This window comes from Alligator mississippiensis, chromosome 1 (genome assembly GCF_030867095.1).
Source record: "Alligator mississippiensis isolate rAllMis1 chromosome 1, rAllMis1, whole genome shotgun sequence".
In the NCBI taxonomy this organism is placed as follows: Eukaryota; Metazoa; Chordata; order Crocodylia; family Alligatoridae; genus Alligator; species Alligator mississippiensis.
The window spans coordinates 365,430,641-365,450,892 of record NC_081824.1 but is presented as its reverse complement, the minus strand read 5'-3'; the positions used below and the strand labels follow the sequence as shown (position 1 = coordinate 365,450,892).

At 43.9% G+C, this 20,252-nt stretch overlaps 1 protein-coding gene across 6 annotated transcripts in view; it reads left to right on the top strand.

Moving 5' to 3' along the window:
- The window catches only part of FARP1 (FERM, ARH/RhoGEF and pleckstrin domain protein 1), a 336,645-nt gene that overhangs the window by 293,073 nt on the left and 23,320 nt on the right, over nt 1–20,252 (top strand). The gene's annotated exons all lie outside the window — the stretch shown is intronic.

The following is a 20,252-nucleotide window of genomic DNA, read 5'->3' as shown; positions in this document are numbered from 1 at the left end:
CTGATTACATTCCCATGAAGAGTTGTTGGCTGCGGTTTTGTCATTGAAAGGGGAAAGAGCCCACCTGTTCCTTCTCAATTAGAAAAGAGTGAGTGGAATATGAAGGGAAAGGAGACCTTGGAATTTTACAGTCAGATTTGATGAATGCTAATCAATGTAATATTTATTCAATTAATCAAAAGCAGACAAAAGCAAACATAATCTTAGCATGACTGAGTCTTGTGGAAGTAAAAGACTATAGCCATAGATGGCAGCTTAAGATGAATGGAATGGACTAATGTTGTGCAAACTCACTGCACGCAGTTCTGCAGTATACCTGTGTTTTAATCTGCAACATTCCTAAAAATCCTTGATCTTCTTTAACAGAGGCTGTCTGTTAAAGGCTGTTAAACTGCATGGTAATTTTTGTGCTATGGGCAATATCTTTTCTTAGAGAACTGAATATGTTCACCAGCCAACTTTTTACAAAACTGCATTGTTTTCTGTTGCATGGACCATTTTAAAATAAAAAAATTATTGAGGGATGGGGATCGGGGGTCTAAATTACTCTTGCAGAGAAACTGAATATCAACATGTCTTTACATACCCAGTAAATTATTCCATTTAATAACTCATCAGGCTTCTCAGCTGAAACTTTGGAGAGTTACTTGACATGATCCTATGTCTGAGACATATTTAGCTCTGCACATCATGTAAAAATCTTCCTTTTCTGTGGCATAGTATACTTTTGTACTTCTGGCATCTAGAATGTGTCAGACTTGTCATAAGAAAAGCATTGAAAAAAATAACAAAGAATTGTGGAGAAGGAAAATGAGTCTGGCCCTATATATTTAGATGCCAGTTCAGAAAGCACCTCTTGAAACAAACATCTGCTTCTGAGCAGAGTTTTTACTGTGCATGCCAAATATCTGTATGGCTATCAGTCTTCCCACAGCTGGATTACACTGTACTAACAGCATACCTTGAAAATGATGGATGCCAGGCCAACAGAGTGCATTTGGTGCTAGAAAGTGTCATAAGCCCTCATGTGACTGATTTTGTAATCATGTTTTGATTGTCAGATATAAAAGGTTTACTATATTTCTAAAATCATTGAATGCTAGTTTGGATTCCCTTAGTTCCCCATAGAGAGAGAGCCCATAAATACCCTCCACTGTCAGTGTACCTGCACCCAAACTCAGGGATTTTTTTGGCCAGCAGTTCCCATGCAACCTGCATAGACTTTCTGCTTCTCACTGAGGGCATAAAGGATGAATACACTTAGTTTGTCTCAGTTCCTCTCATCTTCTCAGCTCCTTGAAACTTGACAGAGCTTCTTGCTGTCTGCTTCAAGCTACTGGAAAATTTTTCCGTGGTTGCTCTAGCAACTTGAGAAAGTTTTACTAAACAGCATGTCAGTTTTACCTTGTTGCCTACTGGAAAACTTTTTTTTTTATATATATATATATATATATATATATATATATATATATATATATATATAATAAAGAAGCTAAGTTTGGACCCAGAATTATGCCCCCAAGATCATTTGGTTTCAAGTCACCTCTCTCATAACAGGACAGTTCTGGCTAATGTTGGGCATTCGAGTGCATCCACTCCCCGGGAGAATCCCACATCCCAGGAAAATGTTCAGATGACTCCTACAATGCACGAAGGGCTTGTTAAGATGGAGGTGCACCAGTTTTCCTTTCTGAAACACCTGTGGCCTTGAGAGTTCTGTTGTCCCCAGAATAGTCCAAGGAGCCTGCAGACACTTGGATCAGAGCCCCTTTAACTCCTCCTTTGCCTTCAAGAAACATGTCTAAACTGCACTTAACATTTTCTGGGTATGGAGGCTTCAGAGCCTCTGTAGGTAATGTTACTATTCATATTCAGCTTGAAATCAACCCTCTGGTCCTTTTCTCCAGTACTGCAGCTGACTCATTCTTTCCCCATTTTGTGTTTGTGCTTTTGATTGGTCCGTCTTTGTATTTTCTTTATTGAGTTTCACCCTGTTTATTTCAAACAATTTTTCCAATGTAACCTCATCACCTTAATTCCTAATTCTGTCACATGTACTAAGTGTGAACTCGGTTCTTTGCCCTCGGAGTCATCAGTGAAAATCTTGAATAGAACTGGCCTCAGATTAGGGCCATGGAGACCCACACTTGATGTCTCTGGTTTGACACTGAGTTGCAGGTGAAACTGTACCCCCCTTTATAGCAGTTTCATACAAGCCAAGGCTGCCTGAGTGGCCTATACAAATCCTACAGGCAGTTCATTTGCAGACTGCAAACTCCCCACTGAGGACCCCTTCCCCCATTGCTCCTGCTGCTACTGCATCTGGGATCTCTGTGGTCCTGCTTCCTCATCCAGCTTCTGCTTACTGGCTCCTCCCCTCACCCCTTCCTCCTCAAAAATGGGCTGTGGTCTGGATAGTGGGAGGATCCAGGAGGCCCGAGGCATATTTTCTGCTCTTTATTATTTCATGATCAACAGCAGGAAAAACTTTGTGAGGCAGACTTACCTAGGGACATGGGCAAGATTCTGTTCCTTCTGTAGTTGAAAATCTCCTAATACTGTTGGAGACTGTGATGCCTGAGAAGCAGAGCAACCTGTGCTTCAGCTCAATCCATTTAAAGTGGCCACCAGTGCCAAAGCCAGACCTTTTTTACCCCGTCCCAGGGTGCCAGATTTGGAAAAGTTCTAACCAAAATATTGTTCCTTGTAAGAGAGCCAGGGGACATCAACCTCATTATTTCAGCCTGGTAGGGTTAACTATTAAACCAATGCTATCAAGTATTCTACTGCATTTGTCAATGGAGACAGCCTTCTAATCACCCTTGCAAGAAGAGTGGGAGGAGACTCAAGCCTTAAAGGAGCCCTCTGTCTCCCATACAGTTTTGGCCAGAAAAGTTTTATCCTTAAGATACACCTAAGATTCTGCCAGACTCGGTCAGAGAGTTCCACCTAACCAGCAAATCCATTTTTCAATATTCTTCTCAAAATCTTATGCATCCAGGATGGATGTGAATGGCACATGCTGAAGAATTGCAGTGAAGGTAAGTTACGTCATGTTCTGAAATGCTCCTTCTGGCACATTGCATTGAAGGAAGGCTTCAAAAACTTAAGCAAAATATTTAAAACTTAGTTTGCTGCTGTAAATTGTTTCTGGGTACAGGCGGTAGCAGATCATCCTGTGCAGGTAGTGTTTGAGAACTGCTTTAGGAAGGAATATAACAGACCCTCTCACAGAGACAGAATAGATAGAATAATGCTAAGAGGAACTAATTGTCAAATAAACCTAGTTCATGCTGTGTGATTCAAGCTAATCTTACTTTTTAAGATGAAAGGCAGCGGAGATAGATCTGGTAACTTTTTAGAAAAAACAGACTGTGGAAAGAATATTTTTTTAACTGCTTGGAAGGTTCAGAAATTGTGAATAAGGCTTTGATAGGCCTTCTGATCTGTAAATGTTGAGGAATAAAAGCTCAAAATCTATTCAGGAATCTCAGCTGTTTTAGATCCCTAAACCCCAGTGCTTGCAGTCAGCATCAAGAGTTCTCCCTATATCAGTGCCATAGAGAAAAAAGTGGAGGAGGAAAAGCATCATTGCCCTTAGTTCATATCATGATAAATTACTGTAAATATGTAAGCAGCTGAGGATTGTTTTTGCCCCACTCTTTTCTTAAAGCCTTTCTTAAAGCATGGTGCAAGTCTTACATTTTCCAACTTCTCCTTGGTTCATAATTTAGCCACTACTGGATGTAATGACAAAATGAGCAGGTCTGAAAGATTGAATATATGAAGAGGAAAAAATGTAGTTAGGTTGCACAGCTGACAGTTTTCTCAAGGCACTGGTTTTGACGTACTGTTGCTTGTAGAATGCCAGCTGTGGAAGGAAAGCTGCAGGCAAATAAGATACGCCTAATAGTGCTTACAGTGAACTAGATGAAGAACATCTTCAGCACTTTGGTGAGTAAGAAGTAGGGAAGTATGATGATGGCAGCAGAAGGTAAGGACACATGGTTCTTCAGGGGCATAATGTAGGTCAGATAGCAGTGGCTGCTGTGTTGTGAGTTAGCTATAAAATACTTAGAATGGGTACTGCTAGCAGCATAGCTGTGGGAGTCCAGGCTGCAAAACCTGCCCAAGAAGTTGTACAAATACTCAGATGGTTAGGCTGTACTACCATGAAGATGCTGGGAGTAGCACCTAAGCTAGTCAATTTAAAGGTATCCCTACATCAGTTGCAGTCACTTCAGATAACTGTTTTATAGTTATTCACAATGTCAGAGGTATGGATTTGTTCTTCTCACAGCTTGAGATAACACTGGACCTGCTTTTCACAACTCTTCATTATTTGCAACCTCAAACCAAAGCCATGGGGCTTGAAGTTGAGCTATAATATCTCAGAGTAGAAAATAAAAATGGAGGCACCCAAAATCAAAGATAATGTTTTACCTTATCACTTAGTCAGGCAGGGAGTCTGCAGTACAGCTTGAAAGAGAATGCAGACATGTTGGCTCCTGGTCTTTGGCCTTAATCCTTCCCTGACTATCCTCCCCACTCTTATATCTTCACTACAGAATTAGTGGAGTGTTAGTAACACATTAGAGACAACACCCCCCCCCCCCCATCTGTCTGTTTATCTTTGTGCATGTGTGTGTGCACACGCGTGTCTCTCTAGCTTTCATGCACACACGCATGCACACACACACCCCGTGCTTCACTTCAGTGATACTTTGAACCCAGACTGTCTAGGGCAGGGGTAGGCAATTATTTCAGGTGGAGGGCAACTTTCTGACTTTTGGCAAGCCATCAAGGGCCACATGACAGGCAGCCAGGGGCAGATAACTATTAATTTTCTAAATTTTTAGGGGCCTCGCGAGCTGGATAGAATGGCCTGGCGGGCTGCATCTGGCCCGCAGATCACATTTTGCCCAGCCCTGGTCTAGGGTCATGGGAGGAGCCAAAATTTTGCATTCACTCAGGCTGATTACCCGGCCAGTTAGTGGTGACAGTGTGAGCAAAATCACTCAGGTGCTGATAGTACCCAATGCTCCCTGTGTGTCCAGAAAGATAACAGACTCTCCCACAATTTACTGGGAAAGGAACATAGAACTGTCCATGTTATTGCTGCACAAAGAGCCATGGGTTATGTCTCCAATTTATAGAATCATAGAGTTGGAAGGGATCTCAGGAGGTCATCTAGTTCAACCCCCTGCTCAAAGCAGGACCATCCCCAACTAGATCATCCCAGCCAAAGCTTTGTCTAGCTGGATCTTGAAAACCTCCAAGGAAGGAGATTCCACCACCTCTCTAGGTAACCTGTTCCAATATTTTACTACCCTCCTAGTGAGAGAATTTTTCCTAATATCTAACCTAAACTTCCTTTGCCACAACTTGAGACCATTGCTCCTTGTTCTGTTATCTGCCACCACTGAGAACAGTCTAGCTCCATCCTCTTTCAAACCCCACTTCAGGTAGTTGAAGGCTGCTATTAAGTCCCATTTCAGTCTCCTCTTCTCTAGACTAAGTAAGCCCAGTTCCCTCAGTCTCTCCTTATAAGTCATGTCCTCCAGCCCCCTCACCATTTTTGTTGCCCTCTACTGGACTCTCTCCAATATCTCCATATCCTTTTTGTAATGGGAGGGCCCAAAACTGAACGCACTATTCCAGATATAGCCTCACCAGCGTGAATAGAGAGAAATAATAACCAGGGATCCTGGTTTTCTCTGATTTAAAAAAATCCCCCAATTAAAAAAAGTAACCCCAAATCCACATTTTCCCACAATTTAAATGAAACACTACTAATGTGTGTATAGTGATGTTTCATTTTAATCATGGAAAAATGTAGAGTTGAAGTTACCTTTTTTTTTTTTTTTTTTTAACTGAAAATTGGGGATTTTTTTTCAAACAAGAGAAAACCAGGATCTCTGATAATCAGTTCCCTTGACTTACTCGCAACATACCTACCAATGCCAGTATACCATTAGCCTTCTTGGCAACAAGGGCACACATTCCTGACTCATATTAACTTATTGTCCACTGTAACCCCCAGGTCCTTTTCTGCAGAGCTGCTGCCCAGCCAGTCAGACCCCAGCCTGTACCAGTGCATGGGATTGTTCCATCGTAAGTGCAGGACTTTGCACTTGTCCTTGTTGGACCTCATGAGATTCCTTTTAGCCCAATCCTCCAAATTGTCTAGGTCACTTTGAATAATATCCCTATCCTCCAGCATATCTACTACTCCCCCCTGCTTGGTGTCATCTACAGACTTGGTGAGGCTACCATCTTTTAGGTCTTTGATGAAGACATTGAACAATTGACATTGACTGGCCCCTGGGGCACTCCACTTGATACCGGCTGCTAACTAGACATGGAGCCATTGATTACTACTCCCTGAGCCCGATGCTCAGCCAGTTGTCTATCCACCTTACAGTCCATCCAGCCCATACTTCCTTAATTGTCCTAACTATAGTGATGGAAGTTAGAATTTAAAGATGCTTCCTAATAGGAGACTGAGAGAGCTGGGAATTGGGAAATGATCCCTCAGAGAGCAGCTAGCTATTTATGAGACAGACCAAGGGCCTGCAGAGGTTGCCTGCTGATCTACAATAAAGTACATTGTATAGTTCTTCTCATTCAGGTATACCTGTTTTTATCGAACCTGGTGATTCACAGGGGAGTCCAGTATTAAAGAGGATCAGTTACTACCAGTAGTTTGGATATACCAGCTCACTCCTGAGCTAGGGAGCCCTCTAGCATGGAATCACCCTCCGCCCCCTTTTCTTTGCAGTAAACATTGAATAAGTTCAGTATTAGAGTGACTGCTTTTGGCCAGTTTACTCTGTGATCTGGACAGTTGTCTCCTTTAGTCATTGTAGTGTTACATTTTCTCTCTTTACCCACTCTCAGTTGAATGCTAATCTGTCAAAAGGACCTAGATTAGCTGAAAAGGAAAAAAAATAATTTGTGGTTTGTGGGGATGACTCTTCTTTCTTTCACAACACAGAATTTCCTCATTCGATACCAACTTCTCTGTGTGAATTTTATGTAAGGACCTGAGACTCCAGGTTTGAGTTTTTTGTTTTGTTATGTTTTGGTTTTTTTAATGCTGTTCTCTTTTTATTGTTTTGAAACAGTGTTAGCTACTCAGGTGTGTTATGAGAGCTCTACAGGGAAGAGAAACCTCCCTGGGTGTGTAATACATTTTTCCCTAGAGGGTAGGAGATTGGATTTTATTAACTGAGAGATAAGTGTAATTCATTCCCTCTGCTCCACTTAGAGATTAGTTTTGTTTGTCTTTCTAAACCTCCTTGTAGTGTTTGGGAAGCTCATTCCCAGTCCTTTCTGGATTTGGACCAGGCCAAAGCTGATTCATTTCAATTATGATCTGAAAAGACGGCTGCTAACAATCACTTACAAAAGGTTGTTATCTCTGCCTGGTTTTTTTGGTTTACAAAGAGATCCCCAAGCTATTATGGTTTGGCTCAAAGAGGCCTGAAACAGATGCATTTTTTAAAAGCATTTTTGGCTTTTGTTCCAGGGTTTATTAACTGCCTGAATATGCCTCCCTAACCTGTGCATTTGTTGTAGGCTTCCCTAATGACTTGAACCATTCAGAGATGCAATTTTAAGATCTGGCAGGACTTTGGCGCATTCATGGCATGTCATTTTTATATCCCTTGCACCTTGGCTTGAAATAAGCCCCTGTCCATTCCCTGTGGAAAACAAGGATGTTTCCTTCCCAAGAGAGGAACAGGTAGCAGTCCCAGCAACCAAATGCAGTACTCAAGAATTTGATCCATTTCATACCCACCTTCCTGTCAGGGTCAAAACTGACCCAATTCCTATAGCTCCTACTGTGCAGCTTCAGAAAGTCCTAGGGAGAATCAGGGACCAAAGTTGAATTCCCTGCTGATGGTTCTCTCCCTGGGGAAGGAAGGGAGGTGCAGGGAAATTGTCTACTTACAGTGACAGTGAAGGACCAAAGAAGAGCCTCTGCTGCTGCTTCCCTAGCATTTGATGAAGTAAGCTATTGCTTACAAAAGATTGTGTGTCTGATCCAGTCTATTAAGTATATCTCTACCCTGCCTTCTGCTGTCTTCAGACTAACACAGCTAACTACCTCTTTCTCCTGAGTCATGCCACGATCACTATTCACTTCCCCTGTAGTGTCCTTGGGATGCTGGACACGCTCTGAAAAAATGAATCTGACCGTCTTATTACCCCAAGAGGAAAAGGGGCATAGGGCACTGAAGTAGGAGTGCAAATAACTCCTTACTAGAGAAAAGTAAGAGTAAGGGAGGGGGAAAAGGAAGTGTATAGAACTGTCCCCTTGCCCAAGAAAGCAGGTGAATGAGGAGGAAGTAGGAAATCTTCTCTTGGTTTTCTAGCATCCAGATGAGGAGACAGAGCAATGTATTCACCCCTTTCCCAGTAGAGGGGGAATGTTGTGCTGAGCACTTTTGCAGGTGTTGCAAATTGCACAGCTCCTTGGAGGGAGCCATCCTTGGAAGCTATATAGAACACCCTGTCTTACATATATATCTCTAGTCTTACATATATAACTAGTGATGCTTAAAGTGGCCAGTTCTGGGTCCATGACTGTCTCTCCTTGGTGCTAGCCCAGTGACCCTAATGTAACAGAAAACTGCCCTGATGTAGCAGGTAATGCCCTTGATTAGCATAAAAGATGTCATGACTGGCCCTCTGCCACTTGCGTTCCTCCTCAACTCTAGATGTTTGTGGGGGGACAGTTTAGGAGTGTGATTCATCCCATTAGCCGCCAGGCAGTGGAGCAATCCTGAGCTCTAAGGTTTCCTGTAGCCAACTAGCGAATGTAACATTTGGTTTGCCTTGAAATGAGGAAAGGCCCTGCCAGCCCTGCTGGGATTTAAACTAGGGGATCCAGGACAATGTTAGGACAGTCATCCCATTCGAAGGGTTAGTGTTCTAGTGAAGAGCCCTCTGGTAACATTCTTGGGTTGTGGGTATCTCCTATTTCCTTCTCAGTCTTTCAAGGTCCCTCCCCTTTGATGCTGAGCTCTGAGAGCTTTTTATCTGCCCATTCTTAAGAATGCGTTTCTCAGCCACATCAGCCAGTGCTGGGGGAGCAAGCTGCAGGCTCAAAAGTGTATTTGGAATAGGAACCAGGCTGCTAGCTGCTCCATGACAAGATCAGTCTGCTTAGATTTATTAAAAGGATCTAAAGCTATTCCTCCCTAGCCTATGTGTGAAGTCAGGATTCAGACTCTCTAATAAGTACTTGTGTGGCATTAAATCCCAAATGCAGAAATAATTACTCATTGCTTAATTGTTCATTAAGCTGCCAGTATCCCATCAGGACATATAACAGTGTCCTCTGCAGTCATCTAGCGCATTTTATTATAGTCTGTAAATGAGACAGAAAAAAGTGCATATTTATGAATTTTCACTGTCAAAACTTCTCCAAGCTCATTCAGAAACCTGCAATCCAAAGCACTCAGGGAAACCTGAGAAGATGAACTAAACATACCTGTCTCATAGCTGAGAAATGCTACCGTGACTAGAATGAATAGCCTATTAAACATTGTACATTAGCTCCAAAGGCAAACCTGTCTGGCTTACAAATAGGAGCATAGTAATTCAACCAGCTCTCCTGATTGCGTTGTGGTATTGCTAAAGAGAGCTAGGTTTCTCAAAAGAACATCTGCAAGTCTTGCTAATCTTCACAGGGCCCATTAGTGCTGCTTAACTGAAGCTAACAGTGTAGCCATGCCTGCAGTGGGACATATGAATGGAAATGGCACTTCCCTTTGCTGTGGCAAATACCAACCTGCAAGAGGCTCTGGGGAAAGTCTTCCAAAGTGCCCATATCCCATGTACAAAACTTACATAGGTACTTTTGGAGATCAACCTCTCACTGAAAGTCACCAGAACTAACTCAAAGTCCCAGTGGGTGCATCTACACGTGCACTTTACTGCAGAGCTGACTAATTATCTCCACAATAAAGTGCCACCATCTACATGTGCACCTCTATTAGGGATCAGTAAACTAATTAACTCCACTGTAAGATAGTACTGTCTGGGACAAGTACTACCCTACAGCGGAGTAGTTAAGTGCACTGAAACGCATGTGTAGACAGTGACCTGAGCTGGCTGGAACATCAGGGTGCTACAGTGTGGGGGCTGCTTGCTGGCTAGGCCTGCACTGTAGCACCCTCATGCCCCAACCAGCCCCTCTGCAGCACATTGGGCTGGGGAGGAGTAACCCTGGGATGGCAGGCTGACTTCTGGGGCCCCTTACCAGTCAGGGCTGCTCCATCCTTGCTCAGTGTGCTGCAGTCCCGGGTGCACATGTAAATGCTGTCCCCGGGAGCAATAAACTCTGGCGCAATCTGCACTGGAGCTTATTGCTACATGCTAATTTCATGTGTAGATGCACCCAGTGACTTGCAAAGAGACTTGGGACTCTATCCAATGGAGGTTTAGACATTGGGATGCTCAGCACTGTGACTCCTAGCTCCCAGACTGGGATTCACATCCTTGAGTTTGTCACCCAATCTCCCTGTATGTTTCTTGGGAGCATTAGCCACCTCACGATGGGATTCACAACAGCCAGTGTGCTGAGTGGAGAGCTGCCTGCACTAGCCAGTATGAAATATGGAAGGGAAGGAGTGCATCTTAAATCCTGCCCAAGTTCAGCATTTAAACACAAAATACTGGGCTGTCCCTATATGTGAACAGTGTTCACAGAATGATACCTAACTTTTCCTTTTGAAAAACAGAAGAGGAGCCATGCAATTCTTGGAGCTGGGGGAGGTAGGGACACTCTGTTTTATGATACTCTTCCACTTAATAGGCATCTAAGTGGACTTAGGCATCAAAGTGCAATTCTATTCCAGCCTATTCAAGTGTCTGAAAACCTGTTGATACAGAAGTTGAATGGTTCCTCTTCCTTGATTCCCATCCCCCTGACTGCTTTTTTTGTGATTCAGTCACACAGGTCAGATGATGATGTCGTCTTACTAAAGTAGATGTTTTACTGGATTTTCAGGGACTGGAACAGGGTGGAATGGTATTGCACTTAGATGCAGGTAGATATGCTGGTCCTTCCTGATTAGCATATCTCCCAGAGAGATTTGGTTTCTAGGCCTTCCTCAGGCTGTGGGGGTTCAAACCCACATCTCTCACCTTCCAGGAGAATGCCCTGACCACCAAACTAGAGATTGTCCTAAGGAAGAAGCAGCCTCTCATCTTGCCCATTGAAGTTGGCCCACTTTGCCTATAATAATTACAAACATTACAATTCAGAAAAAGGAAGCAAGAGGGAACCCCAGTATTCCATGCCAGGGGTGTTTCAGTAGCATTCCCTATTCTATTCTTTGAAACCCTTTTGGCATGAAATGTCCCTGTTGCGTAAGCAGCAGGGACCAGGCTGCCTAGAGCAGAGGTAGCAGCATAATTGGCACTCTCAAGCCACAATTAGTGGTGGAAGGGTTACCTCTAGAAAGACGTACTGTCTCATTCTGTTTGTCTGGAAGGGTAGTGAGTGCTATACGGGGCAGGTCAGAGTGGGGTGAAAAGATGATGAAAGGAACCCTGATACTATTTTTGTTATAGCACAACAAGATGAGTGTTGATCATCCTGTTTTTGATTTGCTTTATATTTATCTAATCACCTCACACTTCAAGCCTGCTAGGTTTTGGCGTTGAATTTAGAGGGCAGTTTTAACAGAGAACTTTGAAGAAACACAATCGTTCAGTAAAAAAAGAAGAAAAAATTAACTTGAGAGCTTGTATAGAAGTAGGTCTTGCTGGTTGTCTTTTTGGCAAACTATAGTAGCCCAGAGGGAGGTATTATCCCCAAGCTTGTAACATTTTATAGGTCAACTGCAGGTGACTTTATTGTAGACAATACACTACAAACTTTGTTCCTCTAAGTATTGTGACTGAGTTTTAAATTGACCTTGAAGGAAACCTGAGTTAAGGAGAGGGGTGTTTTTTCTGGTTTATTTTATTCAGTAAACTTGTATTCACTTGCAATATAGCATTCCCTGGCAGCTTGAGAAAGTACAGGTTTGTTATAGATTTCCTTCCATTGAGCAGTATGAGCTAAGTGAAACGCTGAGTTGCTGACAGAATTCACAAGCAAAGCATAGCTGCCTCCGCGGTAGCTATAAATAGGATATGCTGGCCATTTTTAGCATCATATAATATGGTGCCCATGTTGTATTCCTTATCAGGTATAGCAAGGCAGTCTCCACCTCCTGTTTTATTATCTTCCCAGATTACTACTGTCAGTCAGTGTTGAGTGAAATTTGTGAATATTGTGTGATGTGAAAAAAACCCAACTGATTAACATGGCATAAATTTCCTCCCTTATTTTTCTTTCTGCTAAGAGCTTTACAACCATGAAACTGCAGCATAAAATAAATGAATGGCCAGAGCCAGTAGAAGAGTTGGTTGACCTTGCAGGTTGAGGACCACATTTCTATACACACCGTTGGACAGATTATTCCACAGAGCGAGTGCATCTTTGTCCTTTTTAGTTACAAGCTAAATATTTGGAGAATATGTTCTGAAAATTCAGGTTCCCTTTAAATGTTTTTTTTTTCTGTGTAGACTTTAAGGCTGAGATGTGGAAAGCGGCTTATGGCATTTGAATGCACAGCTACCTAAGCAAGTTAAAGGGCACATCTAAACCTCCTAGGCAGCTTTGAAAATCTCAGCCTGCTTGCATGGAAATAAAATGTGTCCTTTGCTTCCAAAATTCTGCTTTAAAGGAAGGAAGGGATTAACCAGGAAAATCCTTGATGCCAGTTGTTCCTCAGGCTTGTTGCAGACACCTTGACATATCCTTCCCCACTGTTTGGGCAGAAAGAGTGCTTACATTGTGTTATAGCTCACGTACATAACATCTCCTATCAAAGGCTTTAGTCATGTACATAACCTGTTGTCAGCCTTGAGGCACATTGAGTGTGGGGAGCCAGTGACTCCTACTTCAGTGGTTCTCAAGCTTTTTAACCTTAAAGCATCCCTTCATTTTTTTGTTTAATTTAGCAACACCCTGGTTGAGAATCATTGAGCTACTCTAAATTCAGGAAATATATGGAGTGAGGCCTGAGGGTAAAAACATTGAGAACCCATTAATTCAGCTGGTACCAGGGGAGGGCAGTGAGGAAGGACCTCACCCTTCTGTGCCCTGATTTTTGCACCATCTGCCCTCTTCCTGACCCCACTCTGTACCTGAAGGAACAAAGGTGGTCCCCACCACCACGGCTGCTCTTCCAGGGTCTTGTAGGCTGGCAACTGGTGCCATCTGCCCTTGTGACCCTTTGTTGGTCCTGGGACCTAGGAGGCAAACTTGCCTAAAAAGCGTGGCCCTGCATCCACCCATCTGCCTTCAGCAGAGTGCACTGCTCAGAGCATGAAGGGAAAAGCCAGAGGCTGCTGGGCAGAGGTGGGCAGCAGCAGTGGTAGTTCCCAGAAGATCATCTGTCAACACACTGGGGAGCTGGAGTGGGCACTAGGGCACTGGAGACTTATGAACACAGGTCCTGAGTTAAGAACTCTAGATCTTGTCATTGGGAGAGAGACCCCAGGTGTCATGAACACCGAGAGCAAACAGAACAGGTCGGTCATTGATGCACAGGAAACGAGCATCCTCTTCTTCCTCAGAGTAACAAGGCCCCACAAGGCATCTTGTCTTAGATTTTATTTATTTCATATCCTCTGTGTTGCTTGTTTGGGTGGAAGGGCAAAACACCAGGGTGGACTCTTTTGCTTGTACACACCTTCCCCTCAGCCTGCTGCCTTTGGTAATTTTGTTTTTTCTTCTCAGTTGCCCCCACGCCCAATGTAGTACACTCCTCTCCTTGCCCAAAACTCATTTCACTGAGATCAGACAAGTGAGGGAAACACTGATGGGGATGGTTCATTTATTGTTGTTTTTGATCTTTATATTGAGCAGACCTCATGACCCCTGGGGATGGACCAGCACTCTGTTGCATTGGGCCCTGTGCAAACACAGAACAAAAGGGACAGATTCCTATTATGATATTTGCAAGCAGGCATGCACTCTGATAATGTTGTTCTTTCTCTTTCTCCTCTCTCTCTCTGTCTCTGAGAACCAGGAATGCTTTTGGTTCAAATCTCACTTAGTGTCCCTGGGCATTTATACACATACTTTTTGTCCCACGATGCCCTGGAGATATGGTGGGTTGGAGCAGATTCGATTAATCACGTCTGCTCCACACACGAGCTGACGCACACTGTGCTGTGTTGCATGCAGTTGTATAAGCGGCGAAATGCGTGTCTGCATTCAGAAAATGGCGGCGGTGCACTTTTGAACTAAAACACCTTTGTGGCATTTTTGTTCAAAAGTCCACCACACCATATTCTCAGCGCGGATGCACATTTCGCCGCTTATACAACTGTATGCCCTGCAGCGCTGGGCGCTTTTAAAAGTGCCTGGTGCTGTGGCGCAAGCATGTGTACAAATGCTCCCTGTTTTTACAACTGCTTTTCCTGCTTTTATAGCTGTGTGCCTCCTCCCCGCTCCACACTTCCCCCCTAGCACAGGCAGATTAGCCCCCTGACAAACCCTTTGTCTGACTGAGCTGAAATAATTTAATATCATACTGGCTAAATGATTTAAAGATCAGATTTCCTGGGCTTGTCACATATCATTTCCCCCCTCTCTCCAAGTCTGGGAGCCAGGCTTTCCTCACATGCAGAAACAAAGCCACAGAGAGTCTGAGCCTGCTGGTCAGTGCTGTAAGCAAGGAGCCCAAGTAGAGCTGAGTTGCACAGCCAGTAGCTGGGCTTCTCCTCACCTGCCTGCCATTTTGGACCAGAGGCGAATGGATGCACCAGAGCTTGTGGCAGGGAATGAAGTGAACAATGGGGAGCCAGGTACTCAGAAGCAGTGATATTGTTTAGTGAGTTTAAGGTGGTCATGTGGAGTGAGCTCCATGTTTGTGTGTAGGCCAGTTGTAGGTAACTCCTATTTTCTACCTCTGACCTAAATTCAAATGCTATGTTAGGGTAAAGTACGTGTTTGACCTTGTCCTGCAGTGTTTTGTAGCACCTGTGAGGGTAGAGTACCAGCTTGTGTTGGAGCATTGCTCAAAGACCCCAAAGGTAAGGTTGTCCCATGGGGCGAGATGTGAATTTTGTATTTGTTGGTTTGAGTGTAGCCAAACTCAGTTAAAGAAAACCCTGAGGCCCCCCTAGGCAACTTCAGTTCTGTCTTCACAAAATTTTGGAGAATCCAATTACCATTGTCTCTTTAAAAATGTTTTCTCAGCATCCTCTTATATCACATCCCAGCTCTCCTCCCCACCTGCCTAGGGCTTCTTGGAAATGATTAGCTGGCTCTAGAACATGCAGGCTGCTTTTCAGTCCCTTCCCCTGCCTTATATCATCTCCTCACCCCGTGTGAGGTGAAGAAACCTCAGTTCCACTCCAGCCTGATCAGAACAGCCCTGTTTCCCCTCCTCGCCATGTGGGTCTACTTGGATGGGAAGCAGGGGAGAGATGCAAGAAGGTGTGAGGATTAGCATTGACGGGGCAGGCAGTTGTTTTGGGCGGAGGGCCACTTACAGAGTTTTGGCAAGCCATCGAGGGCCACATGACAGGCAGCCAGGGGCCGATGAATATAATTTTCTAAATTTTTAGGGGCCCTGTGGGCTGGATAGAATGGCCTGGCAGGCCGCATCTGGCCCATGGGCTGCATTTTGCTCACCCCTGACATGAGTCATTGGGAACATTTTTGAAAGGAGGAAACAGAGAAAGGTGGAATAACTATTGGGAACACTTGTGGGGACAGAGCTGTACTTCCTCACTACTATTTCCTGTTCTGCGTCAGTACAGTCCCAGTATTACCTCCATTATATCCATTGCTCTTATCAGTCCCTTTCTTCTCTCTTCCCACTGCCCCACTTCAAGCCCTTCATACACTACTCTGTCCTCCATGGCACTGCATGCACCTAGCAAGACAAGATCAGAAGGAGGAGTGCTAGCATGAGCTAGAGGCACAAGGGCTTTGAAAGTGGAGATGCAGCCTCTTCCCTGAAATCTGGGCCTGGTGTACAGGGGCTGTATACATCTGTTGTATTTCAGCTCAAACAGAAGTTAGGGGAGGTGCTCAGTCCCACAGAAGGGCAGGGCATCTAAATCCCCATTCACATTCAAGGCAGGGGGTAGGACAGAGAGGTGGAGGGGCTCATGGCCAACTCCAAGGCTTGAGTCACTGTAGTCTTATTTCCCTACCCTCACCTTTGAGTAAGACACGTTCCTCTTTGGCCCCCAGACACTGTCCTGACAGACAGGGCTGTAAAGAGGCATCCCGCCCAGCTCGGCGGAAGCAATAGTTGTGGCTTCCAACAGGAGTGGGGAACGTAGAGATATAGTGTCTCCATACACACCTGGTTGGACCTGTGAAGTGCTGTGTTGTCTTTAGGTATGCAGTTGATGAGAAGTTCATTTTTCATATGAAAGCAGTTGGGGGGGGCGTTAATGGAAGATGCTTCACAGAGAAAGAAGGGTCAGGGTTAGTGGCTGGCCATCGGGCCATCTTGTTTGCCTACTCTATCAGGTTTTGGAATAACCTAAGGTTTTGCCTGTTCTAGTGGGGAAACCAGTTACAGCCTAGACTGTTTTCTGCACTGCAATTAGCATGGGTTCATCAAAGGCAGGTCCTGCCTGAGCAACCTGATTGCCTTTTTTGACCAAGTAACTAAATCCTTGGATGATGGTGTCGCCGTGGACATAGTCTTTCTAGACTTTAACAAGGCCTTTGACCCTGTCTCTCACCCCATCTTCATCAATAAATTAAGAGACTGTGGCATTGATGTCTATACAGTTGGATGGGTAAAAAATTGGCTGATGGGGTGCACCCAGAGAGTAGTGGTGGACGGAGTGTACTCAACCTGGCGAGATGTGAGCAGTGGGGTACCCCAGGGCTTGGTCCTCGGGCCCGCACTGTTTAACATCTTCATCAGCGACTTGGACAAGGGAGTGGAAAGCATGCTGTCCAAGTTTGCTGATGACACTAAGATGTGGGGCGAGGTGACACACTTGAAGGGAGAGAGAGGCTGCAAATAGATTTAGACAGACTGCAAAAGTGGGCAGATGAGAATAGGATGGGGTTCAATGTAGACAATTGCAGGGTGCTGCACCTTGGGAGAAGGAATCCACAGCATACATACAGGCTGGGGAGCTCCACTCTTGAAAGCACAGAGGTGGAAAGGGATCTTGAAGTCATTATTGACTCCCAAGATGCACGAGCCACCAATGCCAGACCACACCCAGCAAGGCCAGCCATACCTTGTCATGCATCCAAAGGTGCATCTGAAGTCGGTCCAGAGAGGTGATACTCCCCCTCTATGCGACTTTGGTCAGGCCGCAGTTGGAGTACTGCATCCAGTACTGGGCACCCTTTAGGAGGGATGTGGCCAGCCTGGAGAGGGTTCAGAGGAGGGCCATCCGCTTGGTGAGAGGGCAGCAGGACAGGCCCTATGAGGAGAGACTGAAGGACCTGAACCTGTCCAGCCTCAGCAAGAGGAGGCAGAGGGGGGACCTGGTGGCTGCCTACAAGCTCATCAGGGGAGATCAACAGCAAATAGGTAGAGCCCTTTTCTCCCCAGCAGCACCTGCGGTGACAAGGAGCAATGGTAATAAGCTGATGGAGAATAGGTTTAGGTTAGAGATCAGAAGGCAATATTTTACAGTTAGGGTGGCCAAAATCTGGAACCAACTTCCCAGGGAAGTGGTCCTTGTCCCGACCTTGGGCACATTCAAGAGGAGGTTGGATGATCACCTCTCTGGGGTCTTGGTCTTCATTGGATGCAGAAAAATAAAAGGAGTTTGAACAGTGTTGAAAAGTCAGGGAGGAGAATGAATATAATGTCCAAGTTCTTCTGCTGACGGTCACTCAACCCCCATATCACTGCTGGCAGTGGTTTTCTTCTTTTTTTTTCAGATTCTGAAAGTTGATGTACAACTATAAGGCATTGCACTTTCAAGCTTGTTGAATGTTGTCTGTGCATTGGTGTCACTACAGACCAGCTACTTCAATTCTTTTTGGCTTTTAATGGAAACCAGTTTAATATGCATCCCTTTTGACTAAGGGTGTCAGTGGCAGGAGTTTTATTTATAATTCAGGGGAATTTTCAGTGGGGAGTGTTGCCAGAGAGAGGGAAGGGACAGAACAAAGTACTTCCTGTAAAGAAGAAATGGGCTTCACTAGCGAAAGCGCAGCAGAGAGACAAGCTATATTTCTTTTTGTACTTTGGGTAATTTCGAAACTGTGATTTTCTGTGTACCTTTGATATCTTTTTAATACAGGCCAGTCTACCAGATGTCTTCGACACATTTTGAGTAGGCAGAAGGAATGGCAAGCTGGTTATTTAACCTCTTGCCCTGCCAAACTGGCAGGGTTTATTAGAAATTACATTTATACAAAAACTTACCTCCTGTTTCTTATCCAAGGGTAGCTTCTGCTTTCAGAAAAACAGAATTTGTAGTTGGGATCTATGTTTGTTCTGCTTTGATAGGCACATAAGTGCTTACTGAATATATTGTTGAGGAAACTTAATACAATAGGAAATCATTAGAAGCAGCATATGAAACCACCGGAAAGCATTCAGTGTCACTCTGGGTGAACTTGAAACTATTTCATCATCCTTTGTTTGTGGGTTCTTAGCCATTTTGTCTGCTCTGGGATAAACTGGAGGATGTTACTTTTTTTTCATTGTGCTACACCCTCCTTGTTGCGTTAGAAAAGAATGCACAAGGTGTTAACCACAGACATGTTTACAAGCAAGATGTGCTTAAATATTTGTATATTCCTATAAAAGTGTGTAGATTCTGAAACATCAATACTCCACCTGTCTTACCTGGGAGGATATAGCCCTTACATACAGGTGCATCTTGTATAATTCAGGGATTATAGAATTTCTGTACAATTAACACAAACATTTTGCTAATGAATGCAAAGATTTACCATCTGGCCTACATTTATTCATACTTTCATGCAAATAGAATATTCCTAAAGTGAAAATCTGGATGTGTTTGCAGGAGGTAAATTGCTGCTGAGGAATTAAAAGCAATGCATGCATTAGTGTGAAAGCAGAAGTCTGATGAAGATCTTAATTGGTTACATTTCAGGCCATTGCTACCTAGGTGCACTTCTTCAGTGGAGTCATGCATGTTCAGGACTGGATTTGGCTTCCAGTACTTATGGGTTGTACTTTAATCAGAATTTAAAAATCAAGGGTGCGATGTGGGAACATGCTATACTCAATCCAGGCCAAGGGGAGATATTGACGAGCTGAAGATGAATGGTCAGGGCAGCCCCCTGTGCTTGTTGTCTGTTTAAGACACTCAACTCAAACTACTATATGAACAATCTAATAACAGTTGGAATCTTAAAGTCATTCATTTTTTCCTGTTTCCCCATGTGATATACTGTATTTTCTTGCATACAACATGAACCTTTCCTCCAAAAATCAGTCCCTTAAAATTTCTGTGTGTATACTATTAAATGGGGGGACTGATTTTCTGATCAGGATAAAGCACCCAGCTTTGATTCCTGCTCCACCAGGCAGTAGCTATGGCATTACTGTTCAGATAACTAAAGGAGTCAGTTAACTTAATGGCCCATTGTTCATCACGGGCATTAATGATCTTTTATCCTTTTGAATAGTTTTGATGTTCCACTAATTAAGCTAACCTTTCTTAAGACAATTTTGTTTTCTGCAAGCTGCTCCTGGTCTCTCCGCCCTCCTGTTCCACAGTCCTAGAGGTTCTTTAGCTCTTTTCAAAATCGTAACTCATGGAGACGAGAGTGCATTGTATGTGAAAAAAGATGGCATTTCTTATGGCTATGTATATGGATCAGGGAGCATATTATATACAGGCAGTCCTCGGACTTAGGACACAATTGGTTCCTGAAAACTGTGTCTTAAGTCGAAACGTTGCAACTTGGAACCAGTTTTCTTATTAAAAACAATGCTATAAATGGGGGATTGGTTTCTGAACCAAGGCCCAATACCCTATTTTCACCAAAAATACCCTAGAATTTTGTACTCGATCAATTATACATGAGTAATATAGCTACATTAATGTATTTATATTGTAAATAGCAATCGTATTGATTTGGAAGGACTTCTTTGAGGTGATTTTGCTGGACTTTTGGAAAGGCTCTTGGTTGGACTTTTTGAAGGGTCTTTGGCTGGAGTCTTCTCAGGAGTCTTGGCTGCAGGTTTTTCCGGAGTCTT